The sequence below is a fragment of the Magnolia sinica genome, chromosome 2, assembly GCF_029962835.1.
Source record: "Magnolia sinica isolate HGM2019 chromosome 2, MsV1, whole genome shotgun sequence".
NCBI lineage: Eukaryota > Viridiplantae > Streptophyta > Magnoliopsida > Magnoliales > Magnoliaceae > Magnolia > Magnolia sinica.
This window is the reverse complement of record NC_080574.1, coordinates 29996389-30011108: the sequence shown is the minus strand read 5'-3', so window position 1 is coordinate 30011108 and position 14720 is coordinate 29996389. Positions and strand designations below refer to the sequence as shown.

Sequence of the window (14720 nt, the reverse complement as noted above, 5' to 3'; positions counted from 1 at the left end):
CTGTTTTGAGCTAGAACCAGGCCAAACAATAACCATAGTTCGGGTCGAAACCATGCCAATCCATGGCTGCATTTTGGACCTAGACTAGGCCAGAAAACAGACTTGGTTTTAGACCAAAACCAGACTAATACATGTATGTGTTTTGGGCTGAAACAAGGCCAAGGACATGGCACTGTTTCGGGCTGGAATCGAGCTAATTAATGGTCGAGTTTGGGCCGAGATTGTGGCGGAAAGATGGCTCTATCTGGGCCTTAAATCAATGCAAGGATCAGCACTTGGAATGGCTGAGAATGGGTCCGAAATTAGTCCAGCGATGGGTTATTTTTCAAAGCAGAAAACTAGCCTAGAACTGGGCTGAACCAAGCTCCTTTGGACGGTGCTGGGCCAGGAATATGGCTGAGAAACAGGCCAAGCAATGGCTGTTTTCCAAACTAAGAAACCAACCAAATAGTGGCTGCATTTCAAACAAAAGACAAGTCAAACAATGGGTGCACTTTTGGCTGAAAGCAGGCCTTCAACGGAAATGTTCAGGCCAACTATAGAGCTGCTCTCGAGTAGAGCATTTCAGGTCGAGGTGCCGCTGGAAACATCCTCTAGCCGGACTCCTAAATGAGCCAGATACTGGGCCCAAAACACACCTCTAGTGGGCGGTCCAAATGAGCTGGATTGAGCTCTAATAGGGCCGTGAAACCGATCCAAAAACCTGGGGCTGCAGACGTTCTCTGCCTGGGCCTTGCAATGGCTGATTCAGTGGGCTGATACTTAGGCTAAGAGCTAGCCCAGTAATGGGCAGAGTCTGTCCAAAACCTTGGGCCGCACCATATATGGTGGGCCATACGTTACATTGGGTGGGCCACACCCTATTTAGCTTAGGCAGACCGCACCTGGGCTACAGCTCGGTGGGCCGCACATGGGATGAAATCCCAATAGGTCACACCACCTCCATTAAGTGGGCTTCGCCCTCCATGACATGTGGGTCGCACCATGTACACACTAGGCCGCACATGAGTAAACAGCTCAGTGGGCCACACCATGTACACAGTGGGCCGCACCTGAGTAAATAGCTCAGTGGGCCACACCAAGTACACAGTGAGCGGCACCTGAGTAAATAGCCCAGTGGGCTACTCCACATATTACAATGGGCCACGCCTTACATTCGGATGGGCCTCACCATATGCAAGGTGGGCCGCCATCCTTATGGGGTTTGACATATAACAACTGGTAGGCCTAAATAAATATCAACCCACACAGTCTCCTGGGCTCATTCATGCGACATAACCCAGGTCCAAGTGAGGCCTTAGCTCAAAGTAGACACCGGGCCGATCTGGGCCATCTAGGGGATAAAAAAAACCTGGTGGGCCCAGTCACTTTGAAACGGGCCCAAATAACCTTATACATGAACCTTCCACACCTCACCAGCTTTCCATGTACTTGAAGCTCCAAGAACTTACTGTCTAATGCGAATAAACTTCTCTAAGGAACTATTTGAGCAATCCGAGACCACTAACTCCTCAGGGAAATTCATATCAAGAGGCGCATTACAACTTATCTGGTGATGATTCTCTTCCCCTTGGGGTTTCCACTTCCAACTAGACTAGAAGTAATTGTTATAGTGATTTACTGGCTAATTAGACTTGCGATAAATTATGCGAAAATAGACTGCATTTAATTGATATACTTGTTTACATTAATGACTCTCATGCTTTATACATGTTTAGATTGTTGAACATGTGTATTAGATTATCCAAATGATTAAATTAGTTACTCATTATATGCGCTATGTGTTAGTTCATTTATTCTGTAATTGAAATCTCAAGGAATACATGTGTTGTTCTTTGTTTCTTACTCATAGTAGGATCCATACTACCGTTATGATACACATCTTATTAAAATCTGTCCACGGGAAACTCTAACAAAGGAGAGTCCATGCTTAGGATGTAACTAGACTGGTTGAAATACGAGTAGGCCCCTGACATAGAGGTTTTAGTTGTTGACATTCGACTATGGGTTTTACCATCCATGTGTAGTTTCACCTAATTGACTTGGGATGAACCTTGCACTTTTTTAAAAAATATCGAAACCGTCATTTTTTAATCGCTATATTTAGTAATTTCGATATTTCATTCCCAGTCAGCATTGGTGGTGGCCCCTTCACATTGAATTGATTGACCACGTGTTGGTGGGTACTATACACATCGTAAGGCGGTAGTCTCATGGGTCGGGGATGGTGGTCATGGGACACTATGCCCGAGCTGTTGGCTAACGTTGGGCCACGAGCTCCCCGTAGTGATTGTGAGTTAAATTAAATTGGATGAGTGTAATTGGACTAATAACAGATTGACTAATCATGCATACATGACACAGACCAGCTTCTATTGCTATCGTACGTAATGTACACATTCTGTCTGACTGAATAAGTTTTCCCAGGTTGATGATTGCATTGGTGACGAGCCCACTGTCTGCACAGATGAGCATCCCCAGGGTGATGATTGCATTTCACGTATCCATACATATAATAAGACTGCATCTGTCATGTTTTGATTTGGTTGGATGTTTTATGCTATTTCTTGTCTATGGCGATGGTGTATAATCTTGAGGGAAGATCACACTGAGTTGGCCACTCATTCATCAATGTTCAACTGTACAGAGGATACAGGGGCAGATGGACTTACGATGGATCAAGAGGAGGTTGCGACTGAGGAGCCTTGCAAAGAGGAGCCGTATGAGGAGGCGGTGACATATTATGGCCTCAACCAGTAGTGTTCCTTTTGATAGTTTACTTGGAATTGTTACATTGAACTTGAAGTTTTGTAATTGGTCTCCAGCTGAGTGGGCCAGGATATTGTTTACACTTTGAGATCATAACTACGCAATGTTTCATTTCCGCTATTTACACTTTGATTTACCTATTGATTACCATTATTATTAGTTAACTTCTGAATTTTTGGAATGCGAGTCGTGCACTTGGGTTCTGAAAACCGAGGTGTTACAAGTTGGTATCAAAGCGGAGTATGAGATAGCCTAGCTGTAGGATCAATATACAAAACCTTATGGGATTAACTTAGACAAAACTTAGACATTCCCCTTTAGAAAGTAGAGAGGATGAGTAAAACTTAGAAACAAAACACTTAGGCCCCTTAGACGTTAGCAGAATGAACATTTGAACTCATGAAGGAATCCCCAAATTGTTAGGAAGAACTTAGTGTATGAATCATCTAGAATCCTTTGGAAAATGACAAGTTGGTCATCTGAACTTAGAAACAAAAACCTTAGTCCCCTTGAAAATTCAACCAGAATAGACCCCTAACTCTTATGTAACTGTCTAGGATTACTTTTTTTTTTGTACCTGAACCATGGAATTTTGATCACACAGGTAGCCATGCCACCCATACTGCGGTCACACCAGACCCGCACAATTGACATCCACCCCCTCCCGTCTCCAGAGTGCCAACAGGAGCGCAGTCCCGTTTACACATCAGGCCTTCCGCCTGGAGTAGCAAATGGCGACACAAGGTCTGAAGCTGTAAGGAACTCTCCCTCCCCTCAGGTAGTCCTGTCTGGGATGCCCTCACAGTACTTCGGGCGATGAACCCCTTCGGCTAAGCCCTCAGTGGATGTACACGTAGATTCGCCAACGGAGGCAGCAGCCTTTGCGGCATTTATGTAGATGGCTGCCACTATTCAGCAATAACAAGATATATTCGTTTGGTAGTAGCAGGACGTACACGCACTAGTAGTGGAGACTCTTCGAGACTGCAGGGCGGCATCCAGGGATAGGGATACCAAGAGTTCTAACGTGTTCGACTGATTTATGTGGCTCCGTCCGACGACTTTTAGAGGGGCGCCTGACCCAGTTCAGGCCAAGCATTGGTTAGCTAGGATCGCCAAAATGATGCGGCCTATGGAGTGTACAGATTCTCAGATGGTCACGTTGGCCACATACCTACTCGAGGGTGAGGTAAAAAATTGGTGGAACAGCGTGTAAAGAGGTGTGCCAGCTGGGTACGCCTGGACATGGGCCGGCTTTATGACAAAGTTCCTAGAAAAGTATTTCCCGCGGTCATGTCAAAGTGAGAAGATCGCGCAGTTCCTAAAGCTAGAACAGGGGAACCTCACGGTCGCCTAGTACAAGGCGAAGTTTGACGAGCTATCTCGGTATGTACCTAAAGCCCTTGAAGACGAGGAGTAGAAGTTGAAAAAGTTCAAGGAGGGGCTAAAGCTCGGGATACAATTCTGACTGTGCACCTGGGATTTTGGAGACTTCCCAGAATTGTTGGGCAAGGCGATGTGAGTAGAGAGAGATTTTGAGCGCACCATCCGCTCCCGCCTTCCAGCATGAGACGTTCCGGTCAAGCCAAGGTAGGCACCTCTTGCTCTACCCATCCCTACAGGAAGATTCAGACCACTGCTTACGCGAGCTCTGCCATTACCTCCTGGCGGTGGCCGCAGTTACTGTGGTAGGGTAAACCGCCTTATCGTAACTATTTTTAGAGGATACGGGACCAGGTCATTCCACTCCTGACAAATCGACCATAGCAGAACTAGACGACAGTCAGGGCAGCACCCAGGTCTCAACAGCCCAGACAGGGACCCCCAGCTTAGCAAAGAGCTCCCCAGGCCAGAGTGTATGTTGTTGCTGCTACAGAGGCTGAGCAAGACCCCTTGTAGACTATCCATGGTACTACCCACATTAACGATACCCCTATACTTACTTTATTCGATTCCGGTGCAACTTTATCTTTTGTTGATTCTGATATTACATTTAGGCTAGCATTGAACACCACTAGGATGCATATCCCCTTAGTTGTAGCGTTCCCTAAGGGTAAATTTATGGAAATAGATAAGATATGCAGGGCATGTCCTATCACGCTCGCAAATCGCGAGGTTGCTTGGACCTAATTGTCATGCCTGTCAGAGGGTTTGACGTCATCCTTGGGATGGACTGGCTCACGTTGGTACGTGCAGTCATGGATTGTCGCAACAAAATGGTGACTATATCCATCCCAGGGCAGACCTCTTTCACTTTAAAAGAGAGGGGCAAATGTTAAGAGTTCGAGAGCTTGTAGGCTCTAGAGGAAGCTGAGGCAGTGGAAGCCACTATCGGACGAGTACTAGTAGTCCGAGACTTTTTCGAAGTATTCCAAGAGATACCAGGATTGCCTCCTAGGCGTGTGGTAGATTTTTGTATCGACCTCAAGTTGGAAACCACTCCTATATCACTCCTTTCATTCCGCATGCCTCATTACGAGATGGAGGAGCTAAGGAGTTAGATTGATGAATTGTTGGCTCAAGGTTTTATTCGTCCCAGCGTTTCTCCTTGGGGAGCGTTGGTTCTCTTTGTAAAGAAGAAGGGCAGCTTGATGCACCTCTGTATAGACTACAGAAGGTTGAATGATGTGATGATAAAGAACAGATACCTCCTACCGCATATCGACGATCTATTCGATCAGTTGAAGGATGCCAAATATTTCTCCAAGATAGATCTGCGTTCGGGGTACCACCAGTTGAGAATCAGGGATGAGGATATCCCAAAGATGACTTTCAGGACTCATTATGGGCACTACGAGTTCCTGGTGATGTCCTTCGGCCTCACAAATGCTTCGGCAATTTTCATGGACCTGATGAATCGGGTTTTCATACCTTACTTAGATAAGTTCGTGATCGTATTTATCGATAATATCTTGGTCTACTTGAAAAGTCGAGAAGAGCACGAGTAGCACTTGTGCACAGTCCTGAATACTCTGAAGGAGAATCAGCTGTACGCCAAGCTAAGCAAGTGCGAATTCTGGGAAGAGGAAATGAAATTCTCAGAGCACGTGGTGATGAGGGAAGGAATAGCAGTGGATCCAGCCAAGGTGGAAGTGATATCTAAGTGGGAGCAGCCCACTACGGTTATCGAAGTTCGAAGTTTTCTAGGCATGGCGGGGTACTACAGGCGATTTATTAAGGAGTTCCCCAGGATTGCGTAACCGCTCACCCAACTGACGAAGAAGAATAATCGGTTTACGTGGTATGAGAACACAGAAGTGGCTTTCCAAGAGCTAAAAATGAGACCAACTTTTACGCCAGTACTCACCCTCTCACAAGAAGGAGAGACGTTCGTGGTGTATAGCGACACATCTAAATTGGGACTGGGGTGCGTACTAATGTAGAACGATAAAGTGATCGCTTTTGATGTTTTATTTAAACCAACCTGATTTAAATGATTTTAAACCCGCAAGTATACGAATCGGATGTAGATATGGTATGTATTACGAGATCGTTCCCAAGGACCGGTTGTCACAATTCAAAATTAAAGACTCTTCTTAACAATCCAACAAATATTTGAGATAATAATTGAGTAAACTAAATAAAAATCAATGGAAAAATAACCAAGAGCAATAAGGAAAATTCAATCAAGGAGAAGACTAGGACTTTCGAATCCACCCCTAATTATCCTAAACCTTGTTCTACCTGTTGATTCACCCTAATTCAGATTGATATCAAAATAAATAAAGCGCACTTTATGTCCTTGGTCGGGCACATAGAATGTATAATTCCTTAAAGCATATGGATCATATCTTTCCATCCATGGTCAGGCATGGATAGATGTAGATTCTTGTTTCTTCCCCTATAGGAAACCTGTTCATGGTCAGACACAAGCACCTAGATAATATTCCAAACAACATCCATAACTAAACTTTAGTTGAGCTCTTAGAATGGAGAAGTACAAAACTTTCAATTAAGCACACTAGAGAAAGAAACAAATCAATTAAATTAAAATGAAATCAACACATAACAAGGGTTATTCAAATTAGGGGTTTCATCTCAGCCCTAGCTAAGAAATTAAAAATCCATAGAATGTAGCATAGATTCAGAGAAGGAAGATGTAAGTGATGAAGAGCACATCCACATATTCTGCTTTGCTCTACGCCCAACCAAGCTCTCTCTCTTTCTTCTCTTTTCTTCTCTTTCTCTTCTCTGGATCTCTCCTCTGGATCTCTCAGCCACTCTCTCTCTCTCTCTCTGTTCTCAGATCCAGGTCCAGCCACCGATTTTCCTGTCTTCTCTCTTGCTTTCTTCTCTCCTAAAAACTAGCCTTCCCGAAACTCTCGATCCATTTTTCCCCCTCAAAATGAGCCTTTTCTTTCTCCTTTATAGCTCTTAGGTGCGGTGCAGAGCTACGCATGAAAATAGCAACCAGTTGGTTGAGAAATAGAAGTCGGTGCGTGCTCCATTTCGCAGCCAAGTTCAGATGCAAAACAACCCATCTTTCCTTGCTCAGTTTCCAAATAAATACCGTCCCTTAGGACGTTTTCGAGTTCTCTACATGATGGATGGATCAGATCTTTCATCTGATTAAGTATGGTGGGCCACAATCGCCCGGAAAAGTTAGACAGCGTTCGGGCGAGCGAAAATAGGGGCCCTGTGAATTTTCTCATGCTGTTCTGATGGTGGGGCCCACTTCGATGTTATTTTGATAAATCCAATCCGTCCATTGGATGCAGGATGAAATTTCGACCGCATATGGATGGTTTTGGATTTGCGTGGACGCGGTCCATTGTAGTAATCATGTTGTAATCATTCTGAACGTCGCAGGGTAGTCCGCTTGTGACCTTTGTAGCGCACACGTGTGCTTGCTTTGTTAACAAATATCAGCTTAGGTTTGATCCTTTCGATCTCCTCTATATGATGGGCGGATCGGATCGTCCCCTTGAGCTATGATGGCGACCCACCAGCGTCCGTAAAAATCTGATTCCGGACGTCAGTTACGCAGCAGAAACAGAAACATCCATTTTTAGGAAGAAAGTCGGGTTAGCGCTGCTGACCGACTTGGTTCATACGGTGCACGGACAGTGCACATGTGCACTATGCACATGTCACACAAGGTGGGGTCCACTAAAATGTTTCTTTCAAAATCTAATCCGACCATCTGTTTTGTCTCCTCATATAATGGGTTGAGACCAAATTTGATGCATATTCAGAGACCAGGTGGGCCCCACTTAAGGAATTAAAGGGCTGATCTGGCCGTTGGACCACTTCCCGAGATATGAAATGGTTGAAATTTTATGTGTACGGTTTATTTATGCCCCCCATCCCATGTATGAAGTTTCGAGTTAATTGGATGGCGGAAACAATGTGATCTTGCATTCTGGACCATTTTCGGGCCTTTTTAATGTGAACGGCTTGATTTCTTCGGGTCCTTGGCATGTAAATTCTTCAGTCTTAGTTCTCTAGAGTGCGTCCCTTGCTCTGGTGACTTCGGAGTGTCAAATTCATGCTTGTAGTACTCTTTTTCCATCAACGCTCCTGATTTCATCCTGCAACAAAAATATAATTAAAATACTCCGTTAAACATTATCATGTACGTAAAATCTGGTAATAATTGGGGTCTGATATGTAATATTCGACCCTCATCACAACCCCCAACCAGCATTTTGCTAGTCCCGAGCAAAACATGCGAAAAATAATTTTAGAAATACACAACAATTTATATAAACCTGAGTGACTTGTGAACAAATCGTCGAGGCGCGAGAATTCTAAGATTCATGAATGGTGTACAGAATTTTTTTCTCTTTCTGGAATCAAGCTCACAATAAACTTCATAATCAATTTCAAAATATTAATCCATTAATTAGAATATTCTAAACATTGAGTTCCATGAGTGTATTGTGTAATCTCGGCTTACTCTCATTAAGAGATCCAATTGTCAATTTCATGATATCCTTAGTAATTAACAACGAAATGCATGACAACTGCAACCAACACTTGACTGATAGGTTAACTTTTCATTCTACTTGCCTTTGCTTTTCTTTATGAATAGTAACACCAAGGAGGGGAATCAAGTCCTCACCTATAGGGAGCAAACCTATGGCGAAAACTTGTCGCCTAACTTTTTCAAATGACAACCATAGGGAATCGAATCTACACCTATAGGGAGCAAACCTATGGTGAAGATTATATGACTTACGCTTTCTCTCAATTCTTAGTTATAGACCGAAGCTAAAAATTTCAGGCTGGTTCCTTTCATGCTTAGTGATTACCAAGTTAATCATTCGATGTTGAAACGGAACCTTAATGTGCAACCGAGATGTGATATGTGAGATCATGACTCAATCAATGTTTAAAAGTTCTAATCATGGGTTAACAATTCAAACTTAACTGTGAAATCTAACGGATGGCTGAATCCAAGAGTTATAAATTACCGACATTCTGTACCTTGCAATGTTAAAATCACCCTTATCCTTCACAATCACTTCAAATGCATAAGAAATTCCAGAAAAATTTAAAAATTTTCACAATTTGTGCTCAAGACCAAGAAAATACTGATGAGGTAATCTAATCGCCCACCCCCAACCTAAAATCTACATTGTCCTCAATGTAAAAGAAATAAGCATGCAATGCACATGGGACAACGAAAATAAAAGAGGAGTGATGGACAAAGAGTACATGTATGAAAGAATCTAGAGGCTTTTCAAAAAAATATCCATGTAAGAGCGAGTCAGCATAAGAGAGAAATCAACAAAAGCAAAATGATAAAAACGCAAAAAGAAAATCTTGTCTATACCACTTTCGCAGGTGCTCTCGATTGCATTTAGCGTATGCAACAAGCCTTTAAACCCCTAGGTTACCCCTAGTGGACGAGTTGTAGTCTCGTGAGGGTTTGCAGCAATGCTACCCACAAACATTGACTAATGAATGAGAAAAGTGAAATGGAATGAAAAACTGGGTTGCCTCCCAGGAGCGCTAAGTTTAACGTCTTCAGCCAGACAAGAATGGACCATGAATTAATCAATCTTGATAACCTGGGTCCGCCAAATAAATTTCCTCAACATCTTTGTTCACCAAATCATCTAAATATGGTTTCAGCCGTTGACCATTTACTTTGAAGATATTCCCGTCTGTTAGATTTTGAATCTCAACTGCTCCATGAGGAAATACTTTTACTACTCGATACGGACCATACCATCGCGAATGTAGTTTTCCAGGAAAGAGGCGTAGCCTAGAATTTTATAATAATACTTTCTGGTTCGGTTCAAATGTCTTGCGAAGAATTGCTTTGTCATGGAAGATTTTTGTCTGCTCTTTATAAATTTTTGCATTCTCATACGCCTCATTTCGAATTTCCTCTAACTCATTGAGTTGAAGTTTACGGTGTGATCCAGCCTTGCTTAAATCAAAATTAAAAGTTTTGATGGCCCAATAAGCATGATGTTCTAATTCCACAGGTAAGTGACAGGCTTTCCCAAAGACAAGCCTGTACGGAGACATTCCAATCGGGGTTTTAAAAGCCGTACGATATGCCCAAAGAGCATCATTCAAATGTTATGACTAATCCTTACGATTGGGGCAAATCGTTTTCTCTAAAATTTGTTTAATCTCCCGATTTGACACCTTAACCTGACCACTTGTTTGTGGATGATATGGCATTGCAACTTTATGAGTGATGGAATATTTCTTCATTAAAGATTCAAACGGTTTATTGCAAAAATGAGTACCCCCATCACTTATAATTGCTCGAGGAGTGCCAAAATGAGAAAAGATATTCTCTTTTAAGAAACGGAGCACAACTTTTTAGAGACATAGCCGACGGCCACAAGGATATACACATAACCGAATGACGGGGGAAATGGGCCCATGAAGTCAATACCCCAAACATCAAATATTTCAACAATGAGAATATTGGTAAGTGGCATCATGTTCCTGTGGAAAATATTACCCATACGTTGGCATTTATCACATGTTGAGCAAAAGGCATGGGTGTCTCGAAACAGTGTAGGCCAATAAAATCCACTTTGTAAGACTTTCGCAGCTGTTTTCTTTGAACCAAAATGACCACCACATGCATGATCATGACAAAAGGAGATTATACTATGAAACTCACTCTCAGGCACACATCTCCTAATAATCTGATCAGGACAAATTTTGAATAAGTATGGGTCGTCCCAAAAGAAATGTTTAACCTCAGCAAGAAATTTGGATTTATCTTGTTTAGTCCAATGAGAAGGAAGTTGACCTGTAACAAGATAATTTACAATATCCGCATACCAAGGTAATTGAGAAATAGTTAGAAGTTGTTCATCAGGGAAAGACTCGTTCATTGGCAAAAGATCCACTATAGACTCTAAGACAAGTCTAGACAAATAGTCGGCTACCACATTTTCGGAACCCTTTTTATCCCGAATTTCAATATCGAATTCTTGTAGCAAGAGAATCCACCGAATCAATCGAGGTTTAGCGTCTTTTTTAGAAAGAAGATATTTCAATGCTGCATGATCTGAGAACACTATAACCTTTGATCCTATGAGATACGACCTGAATTTGTCTAGAACAAATACCACCGCCAACAATTCTTTTTCAGTGGTAGAGTAGTTGAGCTGTGCATCATTTAGAGTCCTACTAGCATAATAAATGACATGAGGCATTTTGTTTAATCTTTGTCCTAAGACGGCTCCAACAGCATAATCAGAAGCATCACACATAAGCTCAAAAGGTAAACACCAATCAGGTGGTTGGATGATTGGAGCAGAAGTCAGTAAATGCTTCAACTTATCAAAAACTTTCTAACAATCATCATTAAGGACAAATGCAACATCTTTAGCTAATAAATTGCATAAGGGTCGAGAAATTTTACTAAAATCCTTAATGAATCTCCTATAGAATCCCGCATGCCCTAAGAACGATCTAATCTCCTTCACCATTCTAGGTGGAGGAAGACTATACATTAAATCAATCTTGGCTTTATCAACTTTAATGCCTTTACTTGAAATAACATGCCCGAGTACAATCCCCTTTTGAACCATAAAATGACACTTTTTCCAATTCAATACCAGGTTCGTTTTTTCACATCTTTCCAAGACAAGAGATAGATGGTAGAAACATTCATCAAATGAAGAGCCAAAAATTGAAAAATCGTCCATGAAAATCTCAAGGAAACACTCAACCATATCTGAAAAAATACTCATCATGCATCGGTGGAAGGTCGCGGGCGCATTACACAACCCAAATGGCATATGCCGATAGGCATATGTACCAAAAGGACATGTAAATGTGGTTTTCTCTTGATCCTCGGGAGCAATGGGAATCTGATTATACCCGGAATAACCATCCAGGAAACAATAATAGTTGTGCCCTGTCAATCTCTCCAGCATCTGATCTATGAAAGGAAGAGGAAAGTGATCCTTCCTTGTGACCAGGTTTAGTTTACGGTAATCAATACAAACTCGCCAACCCGTAGTCATGCGAGTTGGCACTAACTCATTATCCTCATTCTTTTTCACCGTAATCCCAGACGTTTTGGGAACAACTTGAACTGGGCTGACCCATGTGCTATCCGAAATGGGGTAAATGATACCAACATCTAACAATTTTAGCACCTCAGCCCGGACGACCTCTTTCATGTTAGGGTTAAGCCTCCTTTGCATTTCTCGCGATGTTTTTGCATTTTCTTCAAGATGAATATGATGCATACACACCGTGGAGCTTATTCCCTTTATGTCCGCTATTGTCCACCCAATAGCTGCCTTATGTTCTCTAAGAACATTAAGCAACTTACCCTCCTGTTCTTTATCAAGGTTAGCAGCTATGATGACAGGCAGGGTTTTAGAAAGGCCTAAAAATGCATACTTGAGAGTTTCAGGTAATTGTTTAAGGTCAAGTTCGGGTGGTTTCTCAATAGACGGGACCAGTTTAGACTCAGATGGTGGAAGAAGTTCCACTCTAGCTTTCCATTTTGCAGTATCCATTTCAGGATTAGAGTCAAGTAATACATTGACTTCTTGGATGGAACTTTCTATGTCAAAATCTACGCCAAAATGTGCTAAACAAGTCTCAAGAGCGTCATCGAAAAATTCAAGGAAAGAGTCATGCACTAGACTCTCAATCATGTTCACTTCAAATATATCATCCGAGTCTGACATTTGTTGTCCAGCATTGAAAACATTGAGTTTAATCTTCATGTTACCAAAAGATAGCTTCATAACTCCGTTCCTGCAATTTATGATGGCATTGGATGTGGCCAAGAATGGACGTCCTAAGATAACCGGGATTTAACTTGTAGGATTCTGGACAGGCTGAGTATCTAGAACGATGAAATCCACTGGAAAATAAAACTTATCAACCTGGATTAGCACATCTTCAATAATACCACGAGGCACCTTGATAGATCTATCAGCTAGTTGTAATGTTATTTTAGTTGGTTTCAGCTCACCAAGTCCTAGCTGCTTATAGACCGAATATGTTAACAAATTAACACTGGCCCCTAAATTAAGTAACGCTTTCTGAACCTTATGCTCTCCTATGATACAAGAAATGGTAGGAGCTCCTGGATCCCTAAATTTAGGAGGGGTGTTGTGTTGAATCATGGAGCTGAGTTGCTCCGCAAGGAAGACCTTCTTATGAACATTCATCTTACGCTTTTGAGTGCATAAATCTTTAAGGAACTTAGCGTAAGCAGGAACTTGCTTGATAGCATCAAGCAACGGAATGTTGATTTGCACTTGCTTAAACATGTCCAATATCTCATTAAAGTTGTTTCCTTTCTTAACCGGTGCTAGACGTTGAGGAAAAGGTGCTTTAGGCACACAAGATGGCACATGAGTGGTTTCTGGAGAGTCAGAGTGTTGTTGGACTTTGGATGCACTAGTATGTCTCTCCATTTCATTTTGATCTTCCGTATTGGACTTTGATTCTTCCCTAGGCATCTCTACTTTGTTCTCGATCTGTTTACCAGACCTAAGAGTAATGATTGATTTGGCTTGCTCATGATATTGTTCTTTGTTTGAATTAGAGCCAATCTCATACTGTCCTTTTGGATTTACCAAAGGTTGACTAGGGAACTTGCCCTTCTCTCTCTCACTCAATGTGGCAGCAAGTTGACCCAACTGTACTTCTAGCTTAGCAATGGATTGTGCATTTGCATGTAAACTCTGCTGGTTAGCTAGTAAAGTATGTTGGGTGTCTTTTTGAAATTGAAGTGAACTCTGCATAAAAAGATTGAGTGTATCCTCAAGAGATGGTTTCCTAGATTGTGGAGGCACTTGTTGATACTGTGAGAACTGCTGAGGTTGTTGACTACCAACTTGGGAGTAAGGTTGCATAGGAGGATTTTCAAATGGTCCTCCTTGTTGTGGTCCTTTTGCCCAAGAGAAATTTGTATGTCTAGCCCACCCTGGGTTGTAGGTGTTTGAGTAAGGATCATTCTCAGTTCTCCTAAAGGTGTTCATAGCGTTCACTTGTTCAGAGAGAAATTCTGGAAATGCTGAACTAGATGGACAAGACTGCGTAGGATGGGCGAGACTAGAACATATGGCACATGACTCGACTTGAGTTGTTTGTGGAGGTCCATTGTTTAACATTAAAGCATCCACTTTCTTTGTCAGGCTATCAATTTTGGCATAAAGATCTGGCGTGACTCCTACCTCATATATACCCCCTTTCTTCAGTGGTTGAGGGCTTCTTTCACCTCTATTTGAATAGTCCCATTGCTGGGAGTTTTCACACAAGGTTTCAAAGAAATTTCAAGCTTCGACATCACTTTTAGTCATGAATGACCCTCCACTGGTGGCGTCAACCATGTGACGGTTTTGGGGTGTCAGACCGTCATAGAAGTATTGAACCTGTTGCCACTTTTCAAAACCATGGTGTGGACATTTAAGAAGTAAATCCTTCCATCTTTCCCAACATTCATGAAAGTGCTCACCCTCTTTTTGTGTGAAATTCGTAATTTCTCTACGGAGAGC

The 14720-nt window shown here is 42.2% G+C and overlaps 1 non-coding gene across 1 annotated transcript; it reads left to right on the top strand.

The window, feature by feature from the left end:
* The first annotated feature begins 14613 nt into the window (after window positions 1-14613).
* LOC131238051 (small nucleolar RNA R71) lies at window positions 14614-14720 on the top strand. Its single transcript, XR_009167473.1, has one exon. It is a non-coding gene; the product is annotated as a small nucleolar RNA R71 (small nucleolar RNA).